Genomic DNA, 24,367 nt, shown 5'->3' on the forward strand with positions numbered 1-24,367 from the left:
ATGGTTATGAGATTCTTATTACTTGATTCAGCCAGACCATTACCCTGAGGATAGTAATTTGACGAATGAGATAAGACAATGCCATACTTGAAACAAAAAGATGAAAATTATGAGGAACTAAAAGCTTTGGCATTGCCAGTAGTGATCTTAGCAGGGACACCAAATCTAGTAATGATGTTATTTTCAATGAAATCCATAATAACCTTTTCAGTGGCATTCTTAGCAGGAATGGCCTCAACCCATTTAGTGAAATAATTTGTAGCAGTCAAAATCCATGAGTAGCCATTGCTAGAATTTTCATGGAACTTCCCTATGAAGTCTAGACCCCAATGCTGAAAAGGTGCCTCTACAATGACAGGTTGTAGGTGCAGGGCAACAAGCTTCTGTTTCCCAGTGAATAGTTGACAGGCTTGACAAGCTCTAACAAACTTGTGCACATCAGAAAAGATTGAAGGCCAATAATAACCAGCTCTCAGGATTTTGTGGGCAGTAGTTCTAGCAGCATAATGACCACCACACAATCCTGAATGAAACTCAGAGATTAATCTCTTGGACTCAACGTCATCAACACACCTAAGCACTATGCCCTCAGGATTTCTCCACCCAAGGACATCCTTCATAAGGCAATACTTAGTGGCTTTTAGTCTAAGAGCCCTTCTCTTATGAGCAACTAAATGGTTAGGACACGCAAGATTCATCAAGTAATAAACTATGTCCTTGTACCACTCATGCTCTCCTAATCTTTGCAACTCCGGTGAAGATAGATCGCTAAGACAAAACAAACCAAGAGTCTTTTCGTTACCTTCAGTCAACAACTGAGCCAAACCTTGGCCTTCGACTATCTTGGTGGGTTTGATCTCTAAATCATATTCTTGTATTTTAGGAACCCACCTAGCGCGAGTCCCTAAGCAATCGGTTTGAGTTAATATATCTTTAATAGCAGAATGTGGGACGAAAGCAATGATTTTAGAATAACCCACATAAGTTTTGAAATGCTTAAGAGACTTGACCAAGGCATAAACCTGCTTTTCCATGGTATTGTACTTCAGTTCGGAATTTTGAAGTGCTCTACTCATGAAAGCAATAGGCTGCTCGTGACCATATTTATTCTTTTGTAGCAGGACACCAACAATGGTATCTTCAAAAGCGAAAGAAAAAATCATGAAATCCTTAGAATAATCGGGACTAACTAAGACAGGAGCTCTTGCAATAGCATGTTTGATTTCTTGAAAATACTTTTTGCCGTCTTCTTGCCAAACAAATTTTGCATCTTTCTTTAGAAGACTTTGAATAGGCTTAGCTATTTCTACGTAATTTGGAATAAACCTTCTAATAAAATTTGTCTTTCCAAGGAAAGACTGAAGGGATTTAAGATTATGAGGAAGAGGAATCTTTTGGATTATTTCAATTCTTTTAGGATCAATCTTGATTCCATCCTTAGAAATGATATGGCCAAGTAATTTCCCTTCCGTTACTCCAAAAAAAGACTTAGCTGGATTCAAAGAAATCATGTATTCTCTACATATGTCGAAAACCTGCCTAAGATGATTTACATGACTGATACCATCTTTAGAGAAAACAGTAAGATCATCTTGGTAAATCTCAATAAATTTCCCTATTAACCCCTTGAAAGCATAATCCATAGCCCTTTGGAATGTAGCCCCAGCGTTAGTTAATCCAAACAGTATTCTGATGTATTCAAAGGTACCCCATGGTGTGGTGAATGTGGTTTTATGACGATCTTCCTTTTTAACCCATACTTGATTGTATCCAGAAAAACCATCTAGCAGCCACATCATTCCAGAACCGGTTACTCTTTGCAACAAAGTCTCCATGTTTGGCAAAGGGTAATTATCTTTCTTGCATGCTAGATTAAGGTTTTGAAAGTTGACACAAAGCCTTATCGTACCATTATTTTTCCTAACAATCACCAGATTTGGACACCATGTTGAATGCCTTGTTTGAGCAATAATTCCTGCTGCAAGCATTTTCGCAAGCTTTTTCTGAACCAAGGGGGCTAATTTAGGATTAATTTGCCTAAGTTTCTGGCAAAAGGGTTTATCATTTTCATCTTTTAAGGGGATAGTATGTTCCATGACATCTACCCTATAGCCCTTTAATTCATCAGAAGAAAAAGCTAAAACATCTCGATATTCACGAAGTAAACTAGTTAACTTTTTTCTTTCCTCCACACTAGTACCTCTACCAATTTTAACCATCTTTGGGTTTTCAGAAGTACCAATGTTTATCTTGAGATATTCACCTGGGTCCATCTTATTTTATTCTGTCAAAGTCATGGCATCATGCCGATCAAAATGCTGCTCTAAGGCAACCACATTCCTAGGAGTAGGATGTATGATATGCTCATAATTTAAGGATCCATCCTCTTGAGAATCTATCCAGAAATCTTCAAACTCATCCAGACTATTAAGAAAACGAATGCCCTGTTTTTCATCATTAAAGACCCACCAATGCTCTAAGTTATCCAGAACAGATGGTCTAAATATTATTTCCATTTTTATCTTATCATTAATTAGCTCATCAGATAACTGGAAAGTAGTAGCAGCTACGACAAGTTCATCTGCCAAACTATTTTGCTCTCTTGGGATAGCTTTGAGGTCAAGGGCATCAAATTGCTCCATAGTATCCCACACAGCATTTCGATAATTCCTTAGTCTTTGATTTTTTCATGTGAATTTATTTTTAAGCTGCATGATAACTAAATCAGAATCCCCCTTAATGCTAAGCAACTTAATCCTCAAAGATTCTACCAATTCAAGCCCTAACAATATAGCCTCATATTCAGTGACATTGTTGGTTGCTTCAAATTCTAATCGATAGGCAAACTTGAAAATGTGATCAAGGGGAGATTTAAGCACTATTCCCGCACCTTTACCATGCCTAGATGATGCACCATCGAAGTACATATACAAAATTTATCCTTGAGATCCTTAATCTTATCATCGAGAGGAATTATGAAATTAAACATGATGGCATAGTTCCCAATGTCATATTTCTCTTTGATTATTTCGTTGTGAGGTCTCTTAGGATCTTCGACATGAAATTTTCTTTCGGGCTCTCTATTTAGTCTTACAAAACTATCACCCCTAGGGGAAGGAATCATAGCATATGACCAATTCATTTGAATACTTCCTCCTAGATCAGAGGCCCACTTTCTAGATAAAAGCATACCCCAGGCATCAGGCACATCCACAACAACAATATCCATGACAATCATGATGTCTGGGTAAACTGATAGATGAACTTGCAAATCTTTGATCAAACCATGCACTTCAATTTTCTTAGAATCCATGGCACATATGTTATAGTAGGGTCTAGAAACTCTTAATTTAAGTTGTTCCATGACCCTTTTAGTACACAAGCTGATGCACTAGAATCCAACATGCAATTATTCAATTTATATCCATTAATTAATAAGGTGATAAAGAAAGGTTGGTGATCTTTGCTATCTGCATCTAAGCTTTGCAAATATATGGGAGCATCATGATAGTCAACTTCCCGATTCTTCTGTTGAGAAATATTTACTTGAGGACCTTGGATAGCTTTTAGTAACTTATCTCTTTGGGAAGGGATTTTAGCAATCTCGGAGACAAGAATCTATATTTTTGCATTGTTAAACCAACTTCCCAAATCGACATCTAATCTAGAGTTTAAACCAGGGTTAAAAGTTCGAGGGGGAATTTGATTCCCGCTTTGATATTTATCCCTTCTCTGGTAGATCAAACCTTTATCTCTAGCAATTTCCAAGATTTGCTCGGGAGAGGGTTTTTCACCATATAACCTAGCCAAAATGTCATCTTCATTTTCAAGGTTATTTATACTAAAATCTGATGAAGGATTCATAACATCACGACTATTTTCCTTGACCTCTATCCAGTCGTCCATAGACAAAGGAAACTTGCTACCTACCACTTTTATTTGATCACCTGTCCCAAACATTCCATTATCCAAGATTCTTCTAACGATAGGGCAAGTGGCCTCTTCATGAAGAGCATCACAAACCCGACAATAAGGAGGAGCGTTATCAACCAAATTAGTTATCGGATTAGGAGGTCTCTGCTCACTAGATTGACCCTTCGTTTGCCAATTGTTATTATTATTATTTCGAGGTTGGAAGTTTTGCATTTGTGTTCTTTCCATTTGAATCAACCTATTCTGCAAAGTGGTTATCTCCTTGTTATGATTAATTTCCATGGTTTCAATCTTTTGGAGCAACTTGAGAACAAGTTCGCTTTCAGGCTCTTGAACTACTTTTCCTTTAGGTTCCTTTAGTTTCGTAGCAGCCCTATCAAAACCTGGGATCTCAAACTTCCCAGACGTCGCCTTGTCCTTTTCAAGATCGATAGCTAAAACCTGGCACTCCCTATAATCATTAAGTCTAGCACGACTCAATTCATAAGATGGCTCAGGACTAAAGGCATCAATGTAGAAATCTCGAAGAGATTTGTCAATAGGTTTATAGTCTTGAGGTAATTCTTTAATAATATCATTATACCTTTTATTAAATTCTTCAACAGTTTCATTTTCTCTCTTTTTGATTATGCTGATAGCTTTGACCATGTGTCTTCCTTCTCTCTTATCACCCTCCAAGGTCAGAATGAAAAGGGTCATTTTAACATCTTCATGATTAAAATCAGGGGCCCTTGCGTACTTCCCAAGCCATGAACTAAAAGCTTTCAGATGTGAATTAGCACTGATTGCATTATCTCCCTGAAAGATAGGCAATTTATCCATTCCATGCTTTGGAGTATCATTAGGATAACCCTGAATATTAGCAAAGTTACACAGGGCAAATATGTCCATGATGTCGTGCTTAACTGGACTAGTAAAAAGTAAATGGATATCAAAGAGGGCTTCTTCTCTGAGGTTAACAAGAAGTGTACGAGAAGAGAGTTTGTGTAATCGCCCCCTGAGAGCCCTTTCAGGATCAGGAGCAGGATTGCACAGACTGCTTGGATGTCTTCTAGTATACATTCTTGTAGATAATATGTGAAGTGGAGTAGCCACCTGGATAGGAAGTGAAACACGGAAAAGCTCGAAAGGAAAGGACCAAGGACAGAAAAACTTTGTCCCCGCCAACGGCGCCAAAAAATGTTGTCACACAGATTGTCACGAAAACCCTCAGAACGGGGGCTGTCACCCTGATCCTCGATCTCTCTGTTTAAGCCTGTCTCCCGCGGCTAAGGGGGGTAGACCCTATGGGAAAATGGATGACCAACTGAGGACCAGTTGGGTTGGGAGACATGAGGGGGAACAAGCACTCAATTGATTTTTATTAAGTTAATAGACCAGTGCCTTATGAAATGAATGACGAAACGATTATTTATCAAATGCTGCAGAGATATGAGCTCATCAACAATCATTTACCATCAAACAAAGCTTAACTTTTCACCAAATGCGAGATAATCAACTTAATGATACTCCATTAATTAAAAATTTGAAAGATAAAGTGCTTTAAACAACCACATAAAATGCTAACCAGAGACCACATTCATGCAGTTAATCTTCAGATGAACATTAAATCATATTAAACATTAATTCCCACATCAAAATTTTAGCCTCAGCATAAAAGATGAAACCTAAGAAATTCCCGAGCCAAGACTGAAATTGGAATAAAATTTCGCAAAATATTTTTATATTTTTCAGATAAAACAAAACTTAAAACTAAATGAAACTCTTAAATCAAAAAAAATATTAAAATCCTAAAAGAAACCTTTTATCATTTTTTATTTTATTTACTTCTAACAAAATTAAATCAAAACTGAAATAATTCAAAACCTAAACTATAAGAAAAAATTTGTCTTTTATAATTTTAATGATTTTTAATTTTTATATTTTTTATGATTTTTAAAACTTTAAACTCAAAATGAAACAAAACTAAAAAAAAGAAAAATAAAATCTAATCTAATCTAAAACTAACCTAAACTATAAAAAATCTAAAGCTTAAACTTTAATGTAAAACAAAAATTTAAAATTTTTAATGAAAGAAAAAGTATCTAAACTAAAACTATGTACTAAATTAATAAAACTTTAATCTATTTAAAAAAATGCTAACTCAAAGCTTAGAATCAAATCTAAATTCAAAATCAAATAAACCAAAATCCAAGTAAATAATAAAAAAAAATACAAAATGAAAATCAAATTTTCTTTTTTTTTATTGATTATTTTATATATATATATATCAAAACCTACAACGAAATGAAATAAACCTAAAACTAAACAAAACTTAAATAAAGCTTAAAAATCGTATTTACGCTACACAAATCGAATCTTACCTATGCATATACCCAAACACAAATACAAACCAGCCCATATTCAGAATATTTTTCAAAACAGAATTTGATGTTCCGCGGGAAGGGAATCGATGTGCTTGTTTATCGTGTTATGCAGGTCTATGCTTGACGCAGGTTGGAAATCAAGATGGAAGAAGGAGAACGACAACGTATGAGGAGGCTGGACGGACACGGGTAGAGAAGTTTCAAATGCTTGCAGTTTCCTATGAGAGCTGCGTGATTCATGGATGCAGGTTTTGAAGAATGAGCGTGCAGGTCTGATGATGAAGAATGGAGCTTCGACGGCAGCAGAAAGGCGAAGATGGCAGGTAAAAATTGCTAGTGAGGAAGCCGTATATGGGTTCCACAGGCTTAAACTACAAGTGTGTAGGTTTGCAGGGTGTTGGTAAGGCAGGGAACGACGGCGGAAAGAAAAAGGTAACAGCGTTTGGTGATGAAAGAGAGTTGGACGAATGGAGAGAGAGCAGTGATTTGTAGGTTTTGCAATGGCGAGATCTAAGGATAGCAGCAGTTGTTGGAATGAGCTTGGGGCTGCGTGGAAGGATGGCCAGCGTAGGAGAACTATAGGGTGAATGGCCGGTTCTGCAGTTAATTTCCAAATTTGCAAATAACTGAATCTGAAACCCTCGAACAGCGAAATGGAGACCCTGCAAAAAACTAATTGTGAGGCCAGATCTTGCCCTAGGGCCTAGATCTAGCTTCCAACAAGAAATCTCTTCATAAAACCTGCAAAGGAACAGAGAAACCAGAGACAAAATATCCAAAATTTAATAAATTAATTACGGTTTTAACAGATTGATGACTCTAAGCAGCCATATTTATCAACAATCCACAGAAATATTTTCAAAATGTTAGATTTATTATTAGATACTTCAGAAAAAACTCTCATGCATTCATAAAATAAACTTAAATGATAAACCCAGGATCGAAACTGGCTAGGCTCTGCAAGAAAATGCTTGCGGGAGTTGGCTAGTTCAGCCGAGAACTTCCCCAAACGCCCACTGATTTTCTCGATAAGGGTTTCCTGTAGCTCACTTCAACCATCAATAAAGAGAGGAAAAACAGTTCTAGAACCCAGATGCAATGGAGATACCTGCTATTATTTCAGAAATTCTAATACCATTCAAACCCTAATAAGTGAACAAGATACCTGTGTTCAACAATACTCTACGTCAAGCTATTACTAATGACTGAAAATAAAATTATGCAGAAAATAAAATAGCTCACAGCATTTTCAGGAGAGTAACACCAGCAAGATTTCAACCCCAAAGTCTTTCTTTATTTGCACCAGAAAAAGTTTACAAGAGAGCTTCCTCCAGCACAAGACTCACAGATCGAATGATCTCAAATGACCCCTAGCACCCTATTTAAAGGAAAAATTCCCAACAGCTAGTTCGAGTGATCCGCGTCAAAATGATCTCGACCGTCGATGAGGATCAAGATATCTCTTAATCTCATCCGTCGAATTTTTTAATGCATTAAAAAATTGAAATTTTGCATTTATTTACTCAAAAATATTATTATTTTATTATTTCTAAGTTTTTATTTTATTATTTATTTTTTAAATTTATTTTTAAATTTTTTAATTTTATTATTATATATATATATATATTTTTTTTTTTCAATTATTTATATCTTTAATTTTTTATTGTTTTTTATTTTTTTCAATTTTTTAATTTTTAATTTTTAATTTATTTTTAAATGGATCCTCAAACTTAGACTTTGGAAAAATCACCTAGGACCTAGGACTTTGGACTTATGAGGGGATTAAAACATTTTCTATCCCTTAAGACGCTTTACATCATGACTTTTACAAACCCATTTGACATAGACCCTCATAAACCACCCAGTTCTGCGACACAACTATAATCTAGCAGATTAACACACTATGATTCCTCTAAGATTCTAATGACAAAATTCATTCCGGCTTTGGGGTTAGGCTGAAGGAAAACTCTGCCGATCATGGATCGGTGAGACAAAAAACCTTCCAAAACGTAGATTATCATTAGAAAATTAGGTCCACCTAGGCAATCTACATACATGACTCATATCTGCTAAGATTATTTACAATTTACACATGCAGACTGGGTTTATAACATAGTATGATCAAGTCAACAATGACTATCGAATGGCATGGACATGTCAATCAAGCGCTATCCCTTTTGCGAAGAAAAGGGGGTGTACTTGCTATGGGGAGTTGACACATAGTGGTCAACAGAAGGAATTGTACCTTTGAGCCCCACTCGAAGATAATCAATACTTCCCTTTTTGATGTCCTTGATCTTCTGTCAAGTATAGTGTCTTGTTGAAGCACATCAAGGATTTCTAGAAAAAAGTCTTTAATAGATGGAATTTGAATATTCTCTCATTGATATTCAATCAAAGGAGGCTCATACAACCTTAAATTCTCAACATTAACAACAACATGAATTTGCATATATGAAGGCAAATCCAACCTGAAGGCATTATTACCAATCTTTTCCAAAATTTTGAATGGACCATATCTAATTGGTTTGAGATTTTTACCTTCTCCTTCGAGCCTCTCTTTGTTAATGTGAAGCCAAACTTCATCACCAACTTGGAACTTGTGATCTTTACGATGCTTGTCATGCCTGGCTTTGTATTGGCACAATTTTCGAGGTGGAGTTCAAGCACAAAAATTGAGATAAGTTGTAATTTGTGGTTGCTGGAATTTTTAGTGTGTATTTCAGTCTTTTTAAAAGCCTTTTCAGAAATAAAGAAGATCTCTCAAACTGGTTTTCCCCAAGAGTTGTAGGGGGTTTTTCCAGGGTCACATTGACCAAAAATCACTGTGTTATTTTCTGTGTGTGGCTGTCATAATTTTGCTTTGTTTTATTTCTGCAATTTTAGTAGTTGTGAAATCTCTAAATTTGTGTTTTTAGAAAATATTGTCATTTTTAGAGTTTAGAATTTTTATCATGCTTGGATTTAAAACTAAATGCATGGAGTAATAAGGAAAACTGATAACCGGAGTGGGGGTTGAAATTTCTTCAGAATTCACCAATCTTTTCATCTGTCCTGCATTAAGAAGCAAAAGATTTGTTTTCTTGTTGTGAGATCTCACAATATATTCTACTCCATTTTTGAATAAATGATATTTATTTTCATGTCGATAGAAGATAGCTTTTTTGTCATAAAGATACGGGCTGCCCAAAATCATGCCATAGATATCTAACAGCACAACGTCGAGCTCCACTTCATCTATGAAATTTGCAGTAATAGTGAATCTCAATTTACACTTTCTAGTAACCTACAATTGCGCATTGTCACATACCCATCCAAGTGGATATGGTTTATGATATGGAACAATTTCCAGATTTAAACTCTTGAAAATGTTTTCAGAGATAAGATTGGCTTGAGAGTCGCTATCAAACATCGTATCAATCTTGTTATGTTTTGAGATCACCCTTATGTGAAACAGTTCTATTCTCCTCTTTTCATTTGGAGTTTCATTTTGCGAGTCTGAAGAACTAGTGCTGGCAATGGATTATTTTCCTTTTAACCCCATGGTTGTGATTTTAGTTTCATCACCTGAATCGGATCCCAAATCTTTTTGAGTGGTTGCAGTTGTCTTCTATTTTCCCTTGTTCTTGTTTCCTTTTGGTTTCATTTCGGGATCAAGCTTCCAATAGTGAGCTTCATCGTGACCCTCTCTAGAACAGTGTTTGCATGTAATTTTCTCTCCTCCTTTTTTGATAGATGCATTTTCTTTGCCTTCCCTTTTAAAGCATTTTCTTTTCCCTTACTCTTAAATGGATTTTTACTACCTTCTTCTGGGGTGTTTTTCCCTCTTGCCTCAAGATGAGTGGCTTGCACACACGCATCATCTAGATTATTGGGATTAAATGTTAAGATAGTATGCCTAAGGTAACTGTGTAAACCCCTTATGTACTTCAACAAAGTGTCATATGACTGCAAATCTACACCTAACATGAGAGACATTTTTCTGAATTCTTGGGTGTAATCTTGCACATTTTGACCTTTAAGTTGTCTAAAGCTTTTCCAATTCATGATGGATTTCTGCTTATAAGCTAGAGGGTAGAATTTTATTTTAATGTCAGCAATGAAATTATTCTAAGAAATAGAGATCTTAGCGTGTTTTTTAATCTCCTCTTGGGTCTTTGATTCCCACCATACAAGTGCTGCACCCTCCATTTTCAAGGAAGCTAACTAAATATTTATGTCATCCTCTTGAAGGTTTTGAATCCTGCAATAGACTTCCAATTGAGGAATCCAATTTTCAAGCTTCTCTGCATCACTTCACCATTATACATGGGCAACTCGAATTTAACGTCAAGTTTTAAAAAAGGTGATTTACCAGTTCCTTTTGAAGAATGATGATGAATATGAGTAAGGGTTATATTAGTGGAAGAGTGTGAGGATGCTTGTGAAGAAGAAGATGAAGAATATGGTGGAGAGGGTGGAGGTTTGTCTCCATTCCCATTACCTCCTTTTCCATTACCTCCTCTTGAAGAGACTTCTCCTTTAGGAGGGTTGGAACTTTCTCCTTGCAAGCTGCTATTCCTCTCTTCATATAGGACCTTCACCATCTCTGTCATATCAAAGAAATCCTTTCTGAAGGTCTTCTCATCTTCTATCATGTTTGTAGGTTCTCCCTTGTGAGACATGATCTTTGGAGTCTCAACTGAAACTTGAGGCTGAACTGGTGTTGGAGATTATGGCAACCTTGCTCTTCTTCCCCTTGACCCAACTTCAGGGCTTCCAACCAGCTTTCCTTCGCCTCTTTTGAGTTTTAACCTTGTAAGCATGACATAAACTTGCAAACAATTAAATCCTTCTTTCACAAAGAAAACCCAGGGCTCTGATACCAAATTTGATCTGATTTATAATATTAGTTTGTAGTGCTAATATCTTCCTCGGATAATAAACAAAATGCTTTCATTGTGCTTAAGGATTCATCAATTTTTGCAAGTGAAATGAAGATTTTTTATCTTAATTTTATGAGAAATTTAACATAAATCAGAAAATGAAGAGCAGCATAAACATGTACAAAACATCCTCAAAAACAGATTACAACAAGCACATGATAAAGGAGTTCACCCCTCCTGGGCTACTTCTCCTTGGTCCATCTTCCAATGGCTTGGGCCTCTCTATTATGCTGAAAGTGTAAAAATGTGTGTTTACAATGCTCAAATGCTTCTGAAACCTACTCCAATCAGTCCAGAATACTCAAAAATGGCCATCTAGCCTCTTTTTGCATCCAATTTGGTGGAAAACAGAAGAAGGTATGGCTTTTCCTTGTTTTCCCCTTGTTTTCTCAACAAATTGCTCCACATCCGACAAGAACCCACAATTTCGCTCCAAAAATCCGCTAACCGAGCAAGAATTTTTCCATGCAATGTTCCATAATCCATCGACACCGAATTTCCATCGCAAATCACAATCGGCGGAGTCCTACGGGCTTATGGTCTGTGAACAAGGCAGGCGATGTGTGATTGTGATATCAGTGGACTCGATGGGACATTAAACTGCAGCCTATAACCCTATCGCATCCAGGATATCGCAATCGATGGAAAAACTCAGTAGTCTTATACATATGCGAGACATGTCCACCGTGTTGCAATTTGTGATTGCAATATCGCATCGCAACCCAAACTTGCTAGGGCTGATTCTATAACGTCGACCCGCTTCCCTATTGTGATGTGTGATATGTGATCTATTGCATCGCAACCTTGATCTTGCCGGGGGCCGATTCTATAACAACTCCCTTCACCGATATGAGATTTTACGAAATGTGGGAACCAATGGCTACCTGCCACTTGGCGCCTCCCGATTCGTTGATGGAGCCTGCCACGTCATCTAATCCTTCCATGTGAGTAAATCAAACCTGAACTTTGACTTGCTATAACTTTTGCATACAAGCTCAGATTTGAGTGTCGTTCACACCGTTGGAATCAGAATGACGATCTCTTTGATTTTGAGCTAAGTTTAACAAGATTCTGACACTTTGATTTTAGAGCCTAATTTTGAGCACCTGATCAACCGACTTGTTAAGGAGGTGACAAATGACACTTTTGACTAATTTTTTTCTTTACATGATACAAACTCCAAAGAAGGGTCTAATAATTGTGACAACGACTCTTATGACTCAAGACAAAACCTAGAAGCCTTCAATGGAGCTTATGACCTAGAAAATAACTAAAGGAGCATGAAACCCATGCTTCAAAATATTTTTTCTTTTTATCATGACTGAAATACACTTATGAAGATCGGCATTAGTTACATTATTCATACTTAATCATTAAACAAAAATGGGTATAATAGCCTTATTTCTTCTACCATTTCCCAGCTTTCTTCATATGGTCCAAAGTGCTACCAATGCACCTTAACCTACTCTATTTTTTTAATTTTTATTTTTTTTATATTCTGGAGCTTAATCTGTCTACAGTCTAGGATGCATAGTTGTTTTGGTTGGAACTCTCCCTTGGGTTCCACCTATATCATAGACCAATCAACAATATGATTTATGACATGTACATACTTCTTAAGAAAATAAAAGTGAAAAAAAATCATGTGCTTTCACAGTGGGTGGTAAGGCCAATCTAAAAGCCACTGTCCCCAATCTTACCATGAAATGGTCCACAAAATTTGGGTGAAAACTTAGCACAAGACCCCACTTTCAGTGATCTCTTCTTCGGTATGATGTGGATATTTACATGCTCTCCCACTTGGAATTATTTGTGCATTCTTTCATGACCTGCATAACTCTTTTTCCTATCATCGGATACTTCCAATTTCTACCTCATCTTGATTACTTATTGCTCCATTTCTTTTATCATGTCAGGTTAAAGAAATACCCTATTCACTGGGTCATCCCAGCTAATATAAGTGTTACATTTTCAGAAATACAATGTCTCGGAAGGACCAATCTTCAGTGAGTCTTGATACCCATTGTTGTATGCAAACTCCACTAATGGTAGGAATTCTTCCCACTTCTTCAGATGATCCATGGCATAGATTCTCAGCATGTCCTCTAAAATTTTGTTCACTCTTTCCATTTGGCCATCTGTTTGAGGAAGAGGCATTAAAATCTTGTTGGGTTCGAAAACCAACAAACAATTCCTTCCAAAAATTGGAAGTGAACTTGGCATCCCGATCTGAGATGATTTTCTTAGGTATGAAATTCAATATGAATATTTCCTTCATGAATATCTAAGCTATATCAATGGATTTATTTGATAGGTATGAAGTGATCTTCCTTACTCAACTTGTCCACTACCACCATAAATGGGATCATATTATTTGGTTGTTTTTGGTAATCTCGTAATGAATTCCATAGATATGACTTCCCACTTCCACTCAGGAATGGGATTGTTTGTAGAAATCTTGTTGGTTGCATGCATTCTACTTTGACTTGTTAGCATTTTAGGCACCTGGAAATGTATTCACAAACTTCCTCCTTCAATACTGACCAACATTTTCTTTATGGATGTTATCATTTTCTGATAACTAGGATAACCTAAGTAAGGTCTCTTATGAAACTCATCCATGATGAGCTTCCTTAAGTCAGCTACACAAGGCACATACCATCTATCTTTGAAAAAAATACCATCATTAGTGATCTTGTATCTCTTTCTCATTGATCCATTTGGATCCTACTGCGAAAATTCCTTCACATGTTGGTAATTCTCATCATGTAGCAATGCCTCTTCAATTTTTATTTGACATTAATTTCACTAGTGCTCATGTCCGCCAAGTGGGCCACTTGTAAAATTATAACAAGTGCATCTGCTACCTTATTTTCCTTTTTGTTAATGTACTTTACCTTGAATTAAAATATTTTTATCAAAGCCAGCCATCTAGCTTGTCTAGATTTTAGCTTTGGTTGGCCAAACAAGTATCTAATCCCTTGATGGTATGACAACAACACAAACTTTCTCCCAAGAAAGTAGTGCCTCCACATGTTTAATATGTGCACTATTTCTATTAGATCCAAGTCATGAGTGACATAGTTCTCATGTTCATTTAATTTCCTCGATTTTTAACAAGTCAAATGTCCTTCTTGCATTAGGGCTCCACCCAGTCCTTCCTTTCAAGTATTTATACAAAGCAGAATGTCTTGCTCTAGCTCTGTTATTCTCAACATAGGTGCACATTTGAGTAATTTCTTTGGGTTGCTCAAAACTAGTTGCACACTCCGAAATTTGATTCCTTTCCTTTGTAAGGTCGTAATTGGATGCCCAATATTTGAAAAATATCGGATGAACTATCAGTAATATCCGGCCAATCCCATGCAAGATCTAACCTTTGCGATGTTTCAGGGAGTGGGCCACTCCATTATGGCCTTGATATTTTTGGGGTCCAGAACCACTCATTTTGAAATGACATGCCCCAAGTATTGAACTTATGTTTGGAAAAAATTGCACTTGTTGAGCTTAGCATACAACTTATGATCACTTAGGAATTGAAACACCGCTTTCTTATGCTTTTCATACTCCTCTCTAGTCTTCGACTAAACCAAGATGTCATCCACAAAAATCAATACATTTTTTTCTAAATACGGGTTGAGGATGTTATTATTCATCAGGAACATAAATCATAAATGTGGCTGGTACATTTGTGAGCCCAAATGGTACTAGAACAAACTCATAGTTCCCATATCTCGTCCTGAAGGTTGTTTGGTGGATTTTTTCATACTTAATTTGGACCTGCTGGTAACTAGATATTACATCTATTTTACAGAACACTACAACCCTCCCTCTCAACTGATCAAACAAGCCATTGATTTGGGGAAACGAGTAATTGTTCTTCATTGTAGCTTTATTTAGCTGCCATTAATCAATGCACATCTGCAATGCCATCCTTCTATACAAATAGTGTTGGGTCTCCCTAAGGTGACACACTAGGTCTAATGTGCCCTTTATCTAGCATTTATTTCCACTACAACTTCAACTCCACTAACTCCACTAGCTCTAGCATACTCATATGATATCGATCTTTAGATATTGGAATTGCTCCAAGAATCAGCTCAATGGAAAGGTCAATGTCCCTCCTAGGTGGTAATCCTGGTATTTCTTCCATAAATACATTGCTAAACTACTTTAACATTGGGTGAGTTTCCATTACGGCCTCACTACTTTTTGTCTCATGGATCACTTGGACCACATACAAGTCACACCCTTTTTGTTGCATATTTTCACTTGCAATGCTAATATTTTCCTAACCGTAACATGCTTCCTTCTCCCCTACAACATCACTTCCTCACCCTCATAGTTGAGGCACACTAGTGACTTGTTGTAGCAATCAATTTTGGTTTTATGGGTCATTGGCCAATCTATGTTGATTAGAATGTCATACAAGCCCAACGGTAAAAGGTTTAAAGCATTTTAAGTAGATGTATTGCTTATTATCACTTTTTTAACAATCGACTGAATCAACCGAGTTGGTTCGAGTCAAGCCCTCTCCGGGTTGACTCGGTCATCGAATCGGTTTGGTTGGCTCGGTAATAACCTGGCCAGCTTGGCCGAGTCTGAGCCTACTTGACCGGCTCGGTGACAGCGGCCGAAAAGCTAAAAAAATGATTTTTTATTTATTTATTTTATTTTAGCTTTTTGGGGACCCCAACTAGATTTGTAATTTTCCTTAGGTTATTTGGGTTTCATTCCCCTCTCCTAAACCCTATAAAACCCACCAAACCCCTCTCATTTCCTCACAGCCATCTCATTGCATTTGAGTGAGAGTTTGTGATGAGTTGTGGAGTTTGTTTTTGGAGCAGCAGTGAGGAGTCTTGGGCAAGCATTGTATCAGGAGTGAGGAGATTCTTGGGCAGCCATTTGGAGCAGCATTGAGGAGTTGGTTTGTTGGAGAAACCTTGAGGAGGCAGTTTGTGCCTAGAGGTATTTTTTTTCACTTGTAAAACTCTGTTTTTGCTTATTAATTTTTATGTGCAAATCTGGAAATTGGAAAGAGTGTTTTTGTGAAAGAAATGAACATTGAAGCAATGCTTTTTTTTTGTTTTCATTTTCAAATTTTTTTCTTTCATTTCCAAGTCAAAAAATGGCACCTAGAGTGAGAGATGTTGCTTGGGAATATGTCGAAATGGTTGATAGTCAAATGCATTGCAAATTTTGCCATAGAAAAATTAAGGAAGGTTGTGGGGGAATTAATAGGCTGAAACAACACTTGGCGGGGATTAGAGGCCAAATTACTCCACATGAATCATAACAAATTGGGGAGATTAGGAAGGAATTGTTAGCTAACTTTGAGAAATTTAAAGAATAAAAGGCTAGGCAAAAAGAGTTAGAAGCTGAAATTGGGAGGAAGAGGAATATACAAAAAATGCTGGCTACCAACCCCCATTTTGATTTTGAGGGTTCTTCCTCTATCCTTTTACTGATGCATCCAACCCCTTCCAATATGTTCCTCCCTCTTTGGATTTTATTCAAGAAAAGGGTAAGGGTAAAATTAAAAAGAAGGGTGATATGAATATCAAAAGTTATTTCATTGTCACACCCTCCTCTCCCTCAAATGCTCATGGTCCTCAAGCTAGTAGAACTTTGTAGCCCACTTTGGATGACCATTGGAAGAAATAATTGAGGGAGACTGGTTGTGATTACATATGTAGATGGTGGTATGATGTTGATATCCCCTTCAATGCTTCTGGTTCACCATATTATGAGCCTATGTTTGATGCCATACATGATGTTGGAAAAGGCTTCAAAGGCCCTACTATGCATGAGATAAGGGGGTATCGTTTGCAGAAGGAAATTGCCTCCATTAATGAGTATTTGAAAGATTTAAAAAACTCATGGGAAAGAATAGAAGGTACCATCATGTCAGATGGATGGACTGATCAAATAAACTATACCATCATAAACTTTATTATCTTCTGCCCACAGGGAACCATGTTTCTAAAATCAGTTGATGCATCTGATAAGGTAAAATATGGACAATTGTTGTTTCAGCTATTGGATGAGGTTGTTGAGGAGGTGGGGGTGGATAATGTTGTTCAAGTCATCACAAATAATGCCTCTAACTATGTTCTTGCTCGTAAACTGTTAGAGGAAAAACATAGAACCATCTTTTGGACCCCATGTGTTGCACATTTCATAGACCTCATGCTTGAGGATATTGGCAGATTAGATTGGGTAAAAAAAACTATAGATCATGCCAAAAGCATAACAAAATTTATCTACAATCATTCATGGATTTTGAGCCTGATGAGGAAACACACAGGGGGTAGGGATATTATTAGGCCTGCCATCACTAGATTTGCTACTCATTTTTTGTCATTGCAATCTATGGTTTCACAACATAGAAACTCGCAAAAGATATTTTCCAGTGAAGAATGGAATCAAAGACAGTGGTCTCACAAACAGGAAGGCAAAGAATTGAAAAAGATAGTTAATGAAGAAATATTTTGGAGAAAGGCAACAAAGATTGTGAAGCTTGCTAAGCCACTGGTTAAGGTGTTGCAGTTGGTGGATGGGGAAATATTGTCTATGGGCTTCATTTATGAGGATATGGATCAAGCAAAGGAGCAAATAAAGATGGCATACAAGGATAAAGTGGCTAAGTACGGACCCATTTGGGAAATCATTGATGAAATATGGAACAATCAACTCCATCACCCTATACATGTAGTTGGGTATTTTTTGAACCCACGATATCATTATAAAGCTAAGGAGACAAGAGCTTTGAAGGGGGAGGTTAGAGATGGATTGATTGACTGCAGTGATCACATGATACCATTGGAGTGTAATCAGCTGGAGATACACCGACAGGCCACAACCTTCAGCAATACCTCAGGTACCTTTGGGAAGAACCTAGCAAAGATTGCAAGGGAAGCAGATGAGCCAGGTAAACAAAAATTTCAATTTTCAAATTCTTAATACTTATTTTTTTAAATCGTTTATAATTTGAAAGTTGGATATAATTTGTGATTTTGTTGAGCTATCTCATTACAATCCTATTTTTTTTGTAGCATAATGGTGGGAGGATTTTGGTAGCCATTGTCCTGAATTACAGAATTTTGCAATTCGTATTTTGAGTAAATTTTTGCTACTAGGTGTGAGCGCAATTGGTCTGTCTTTGAGAGGATTCACACGAAGAAGAGAAATTGTTTAGATAAAAAATGGTTAAATGATCTAGTCTATTTCCAATACAACCTCCGGCTCAGACGCAACCAATTTCTGAACAAAATACCTAATTCAGATCCCATTGTGTTGGAAGACATTGATCCAACAACAGATTGGGTAGTGGAGAGTCATCCAGCAGAGTTTGATCTTGATGAGGATCTTGATTTGGATTTACAGGTGGAGGCATCACTCGAACATAATGTTCAGTTGAATGTAGATCTTGATCCACTTGTACCAGCCTCAGGGCCAGCCCCAATTCCTCCAACTACAGGCACTTCCTTTGCTCAACCACGACAGAAGCACATATCTTTTCTATCTCAACTTGCAGCAGCTGCATAGCCTGCTAGTGCTACCACTTCTACAGTTGCAGTTGGAGATGACGATGAGGAGGAGCCATGGGCTGGCCTATCTGACTATGATCCATAGCTTTAGCCAGATGATCTTGGCTCCTCTAACAGTAGCTAGTAGTACTAGTCACAGTTTACTTTTGTTGTAGAGGCCATTTCTAGTCTCCTTGGTTATGTGTTTTTGTTTTGATCTCTATATCATCATCATGTATGTATTGGGCAGTGCACTGGGTGCCATTTTGATATAATGGATATATTCATGAGTCTACTTTGATCATATGTTGTCTTATATCTATATTCTAATGTTGTGTGTTTGGAAACATGAATGAAAATATTTAAAATTATGTTTTTTTTTTTAAATATTTAATGTCTTTTTTACAATGACCGAGTCATTGAAATTGAGCTAGCCGAGTTGATACCGAGTCGGAGTCGACCCTCGGCTAAGTCGGAGTCGGAGTTTTAAAACATTGCTTATTATCATGGGGGATGATTCCACCATGTTATACACTCGTCTTTTGGTTCCCATGGCCAGTTGAACCAACAATGATTTCTCTCAAGTATTCTTTTGCAAAGAAAATTTCTCAACAAATTCAAGATGATATAACTGAAATTATAACCTGGTTCAATTGAAATTGAAACGGGTTATTTAGAAATGATACCTTCCATCTTGATTACTGAAGCTTGATGGTCTGCCTATCTATTGTCCAATGTAGCATAAATTCGTGGTATATTTCTAGCCAAGTCTTTCATTTTTGTTGCCTCTTGCACATTGTATAACCTTGTGCCATTTTGTTGTTGTTGAGGAAAATATCTTCACATGTGGTTCCATCCACATTTCCAACACTGCAATGGATCTTTCCTGAACCCCTCAGCCTCTTCTCTTGTTGGTTTGGCAGTCCAATTTCTATTGGCAGTAGTGACTTTTTGTTGAAACTCATTCTTGGCAGGATTGGTGAACTTCACATTACTCTTTCCTTGCTTATATTCTAAGGATTTTTCCTTTTGTCTCTTTAAGTTGGTCTTATCTCTCTTTTTCCAGTATGTTTGGAACTAGGCCTTGTGCTTAAGACTACTCATAGCAATATTTCAGATAGTGTCCTCTAATGTTCTTGGCTCATCAAATGTAATCTTGTCTCGATAAACTTGTTGTAACCCACTAAGGTACCTTTGAATCTTCACCTTCTTATCTATGATATATAGCACTTAACAACTCCAAAAATATATTATTGTACTCATCAGCAGTAATATTCCGTAGCTTATGCTTATGGAATTATTTAAATTTTCTACCATAGTACCTCTCGGGCAAGTACTTCTCCCAAAAATATTTCTCAAAGTTTCTCCATGACAGTTCCCTCTCCCTAATTTCCTTAACATTTCACAAATCCTCCCGCCCTATATCATCTTCTCTCTTCAAGCTGAAAATGGATACTCTAGCCTTCATGTTTTTAGAGTATTCATGCACTATGAAGTATTTCTTCATTCCCAACAACCAATATTCTACCTCTTTAGCCTTATTTATTTCTCTATCGAAGATAGGGAGTTTCCCTTTCTTGAACTCTTCCAGGATTGAGCTCTTTTCACTTCTCCTTTGATGATGGTGACTTCTAGTTGTAATACTCGATGACTGGTCATGCTTTCTTGACTCTCTTTCCAGAGTGTTGAATCTGATTTATTCTCTAACTATGTCTTCAATTGCTTGCCTATGTCTTTTCCTTGACTTGTTGCCTTCTACACTATTGGTCTTGTTACCACTCAAACTAGTAGGAGAGCTAAAAGGGGTTCCTAATACGGTAACTACTAGGTCAAGGGAAACAGTGGAGGCTTAGCCCACTGTCACCACAGCTAAGTCTCCCTTCTCTTTACGTAATTTCACCGATGGTAGGAGTCCTTGTATTGTAGGGATCACTTGTAAAGTAATTGTCAATGGATAGGTGGAAATTGACCCTTAAAACCCTTTCCCAAGGATGGAGTGAAGAATGGAACTTGCTTGCTCTTTAAGAAAGGGACTTGGTCCTCCAAGGGTAAGGGGTGAGGATTTGAGGGTTGAGGGAGAAGGAATAGGCTTATAGACTAGGTTCTAAATCCCTATAATCCTTGGAGAACTTTGATTCCCTAATGGTCCTTGACATATAATATTTTTTTTAGAATTGGGACCACATGGGTCCAAGTGTGTTGAAGAAAGTGTAACTAGGTTCAATTTTTACAAAATGTAATTTTGAGCTTTGTACTTGTCAAAAAAAATATATATATATTATTTTTGTAAATTATAAGTATGAGTTTCTTGCTTATTCCATAGGTCTAGGAAAGTCAAAGAGTCAAATACATGAAAGGAGCTCTTCATGAGCCTATGTAAAATGTATACAAGTCTAGAACAACCCTCCAATACAAGCATAATCCTCCAAAGACAAGCACAAAGAAGTCTGCCTGCAAAACGATGAAAATATGAGTTAAGTCGGTCTCAAAGAATATACAAATGACATGTCGACTCAATAAAAGAGACACATCAGTTCACATTGACATGTCGGCTTATTATGGAGGCATAACACCTATAAATACGCAGCTAGAGTTACCACGGAAAATCAGAATTTTGGATAAGTATCTCTACAACTTCAGAGGTACAAGAATTCGAATTTCAGATGGGTACAGAATTTTCTATCTTCGCATAAGGCTCAAACTTCGGATGGCATTAATGTAGCTTCAGATGGGTGCTATAGAAATAGTAACATTATCAGCATAAGTATGATGATAAGGGCTTCAGTGCAAGAGGGGAACACTCTATCTCATCATTCTAGACAATATCATCTTGTTATAGCAGTGATGACAAGAATCCCATGGATCCACATCAATCTACACAGTCTCTGCATAATTCAGATGAAGGTGGTCTTATAGTAACACTCTCTACAATCACGATCTTAAGCTTAGATATGATCTCAATGGAGACTCTGTCACAAGGTTATGATCACAACGAAGGAGCAACTATGGTGAAACAATCATGACCTCGATGGGCCTAGGTATAGGACCTTAAGAAGATATCAGTGGCACAGTTAAGACTTCGATGAAAGAACAAGATGTTGTAAAAACAGTGAAGATCTTGATGATGACCTTAGAGGTGCAGCAATGATGATGATCTTAGTAGTGACAAAGAAGAGGATTGGTGTCTTGGTCTTGGAGTGGATCAATAAGTCTAGGGTCATGGTCTTGGTGTTCGTCAATTGGAATCTCTATAAGAAGAATTATGTGTGGGTTTTCCTCTCCAAGAGGGAGAGGTTTTGGCCCTGGCAGAATGCCAACATCTTGTGTTCTTTTCTCTTTGTTTTTGGTAGCTCTTTGATGAAATAAGAAAGACACACTCTAATAATGCCAAAGAGAATATTGTGCTAATAATAAAATTAAAATGCCTCACAAATAGTTATCACGCTAAGAAGAATATCATTAATTCAAAGCCATAGATTCTTCAACATGGTATCGGAGCTATGGTTGCAGTCTAAGGAAGGGTAGAAAAGAGACAAGCAAGGATCTGCCTTCAAGGACATCAAAGCAAGTTGAAAGGTTTAAAGGACCAAGTCTATATAGTACATGGAGTATCAACTTCAGTGATTAAAATCATGCACCCAAATCATGTTCAGTTTGATGGAGTATATCAATACCATTCCTTGGATCCTCACTTCTTGATCACTAAACCTTCTCTATGAAATAAAAGACAGTCTTGGCATAAATTACAGATTCTGGGATATATGGAAGAATTGATCCAAGAAGTGCCTCTCACAATCCATATTATACCAATGTCTCAATCTAGTTACTACAAGAAGATAGTTTCGGTGATAAGACAGTCTCTCTATACATTGCCTCTCTACACAAAGACATCACTGTCTCGATACAGTGTCATAACAAATACTTGTCACAGTCTCGGATCTTGAACAACATGATGCTCAAATTAGAACATAAGTCTCCTTATATCACTATCATAGTTTGGATAATGCTCGATGTAGGTGTTTGCTAGTGCACTCCGAGGAATACTGAGTGTGATAAAGTCCACTTGTGGGATAACAGTATCACTAACATGTCAACAATGTGCTCAAATACCTTAAAGATGAATTGGAAGTCAAGATGATCTCAAGGTCACAACGCAGTTTCGGTGATGTCAAAATCACAAATGTCATGGAGCTAGAAGGCCTCCAAGGAAGTCTTGACAAAAGGATACTAGTGATGGGAAACTCAAGCAAAGGAAGTACCAAGGTGAAGATCTCCTCTTCACATGCCAAGTAAGTATCTTTCATGTTCAATCAATTTTTGGTTTAATAACTTTCTTTTGCAAGGAAATAGAAATATTGGAGGATAGTCATAGTCCTCATGAAAAAGGTCATTGCATAGAATAAGGAGGATTGTCATAATCCTCATAGAAAAGAGAAGTCATTGATGTCTATGGAAAGGTCTCTAAAGGTCAAGCAGTCCTTGAATGCATCAAGAGACTCATACGAATCATATGAAATCACTCAAAGATCCTCACATGCCAAAGGAGGAGACATAAAGAGAGATATATGAAATACTATAATATATATTCTCTGAAATTGTAGTAAAGAAGGTCACATCACTTAGACCTACACAAAAATTTGGTCCTCAAGCAAAGCAAGATAGAATAAGTATAGCTAAGATTCAATGCTATAGAATGATTTTGGAAGCTCATATCACTGAACGATGGAGGAAGCTGAAGAAAAGGGCCAAGAAAAGAGGGAGTAACAAATCTCTCCTATGAGTAAGATAGTATCCCTCACAAAAAGGGTCCTAGCATAAGCTCCTAAATCTTGTGTTATAAGATATGACAATGATAATAAGATGAATCATGGCATCATGGAAACATTAGAAACAATAGCTCGTGACATCACCATGGGAATCATGAAGGAAAAAATCTATGGTAGACAAACATGCAGGATACAACTCCTGGGAACCTCAATGGACATTCAAGGAAAGGAATAATACATCTAAGACAAGGCTCACCATACATCAAGTCAAAAAGGAAAACATCTGCCAGTTAGGGATATACAAGATCCTCAAAATTTTCTAATGGAATCCGCATTGTAGGGTTCACTAATCTAGAGAGGAAGCAAGTGTTTCAACAAGAACTCCAACTTATGAAATCCATTAGATGGTGATGCAATGACATGAAGCAAATCAAGGGATTGAAGATCTCTTCAATCAAGGAAGCTGCTGGAAGAAGCCTTGATGACCTGAAGGTAAAAGTAAGGTATGTATGCGTGTGCTTAATATTATAATGACATGACATATGATTGCAGATAACATAGATCATTACTTGTATCTTGAGAAGCATGATAAAGAGAGAAAATATCTCCTCCTCTGAAAGGATGCAAGAAGACAGAAGTCACACTAGATGAAATCAACATAATATGTCCTCATATGAAGTATGAGGTGGTTGATCACAACTAAGAAACTTTGATTGAAAGGCACTTAGAAATGGAATGTGCAAGGAAGGAAGAGATCATGAGATACGCAACCATGATAAAGGAAATCACCATCCAAAACACCAAGAAGATTTGACTAGGAAACCTCCTGGAAAGATATGAAGACTCTG

Source organism: Pinus tabuliformis, chromosome 1_2, assembly GCF_031772625.1.
Source record: "Pinus tabuliformis cultivar Carrire ecotype Pingquan chromosome 1_2, CPIR1, whole genome shotgun sequence".
In the NCBI taxonomy this organism is placed as follows: domain Eukaryota; kingdom Viridiplantae; phylum Streptophyta; class Pinopsida; order Pinales; family Pinaceae; genus Pinus; species Pinus tabuliformis.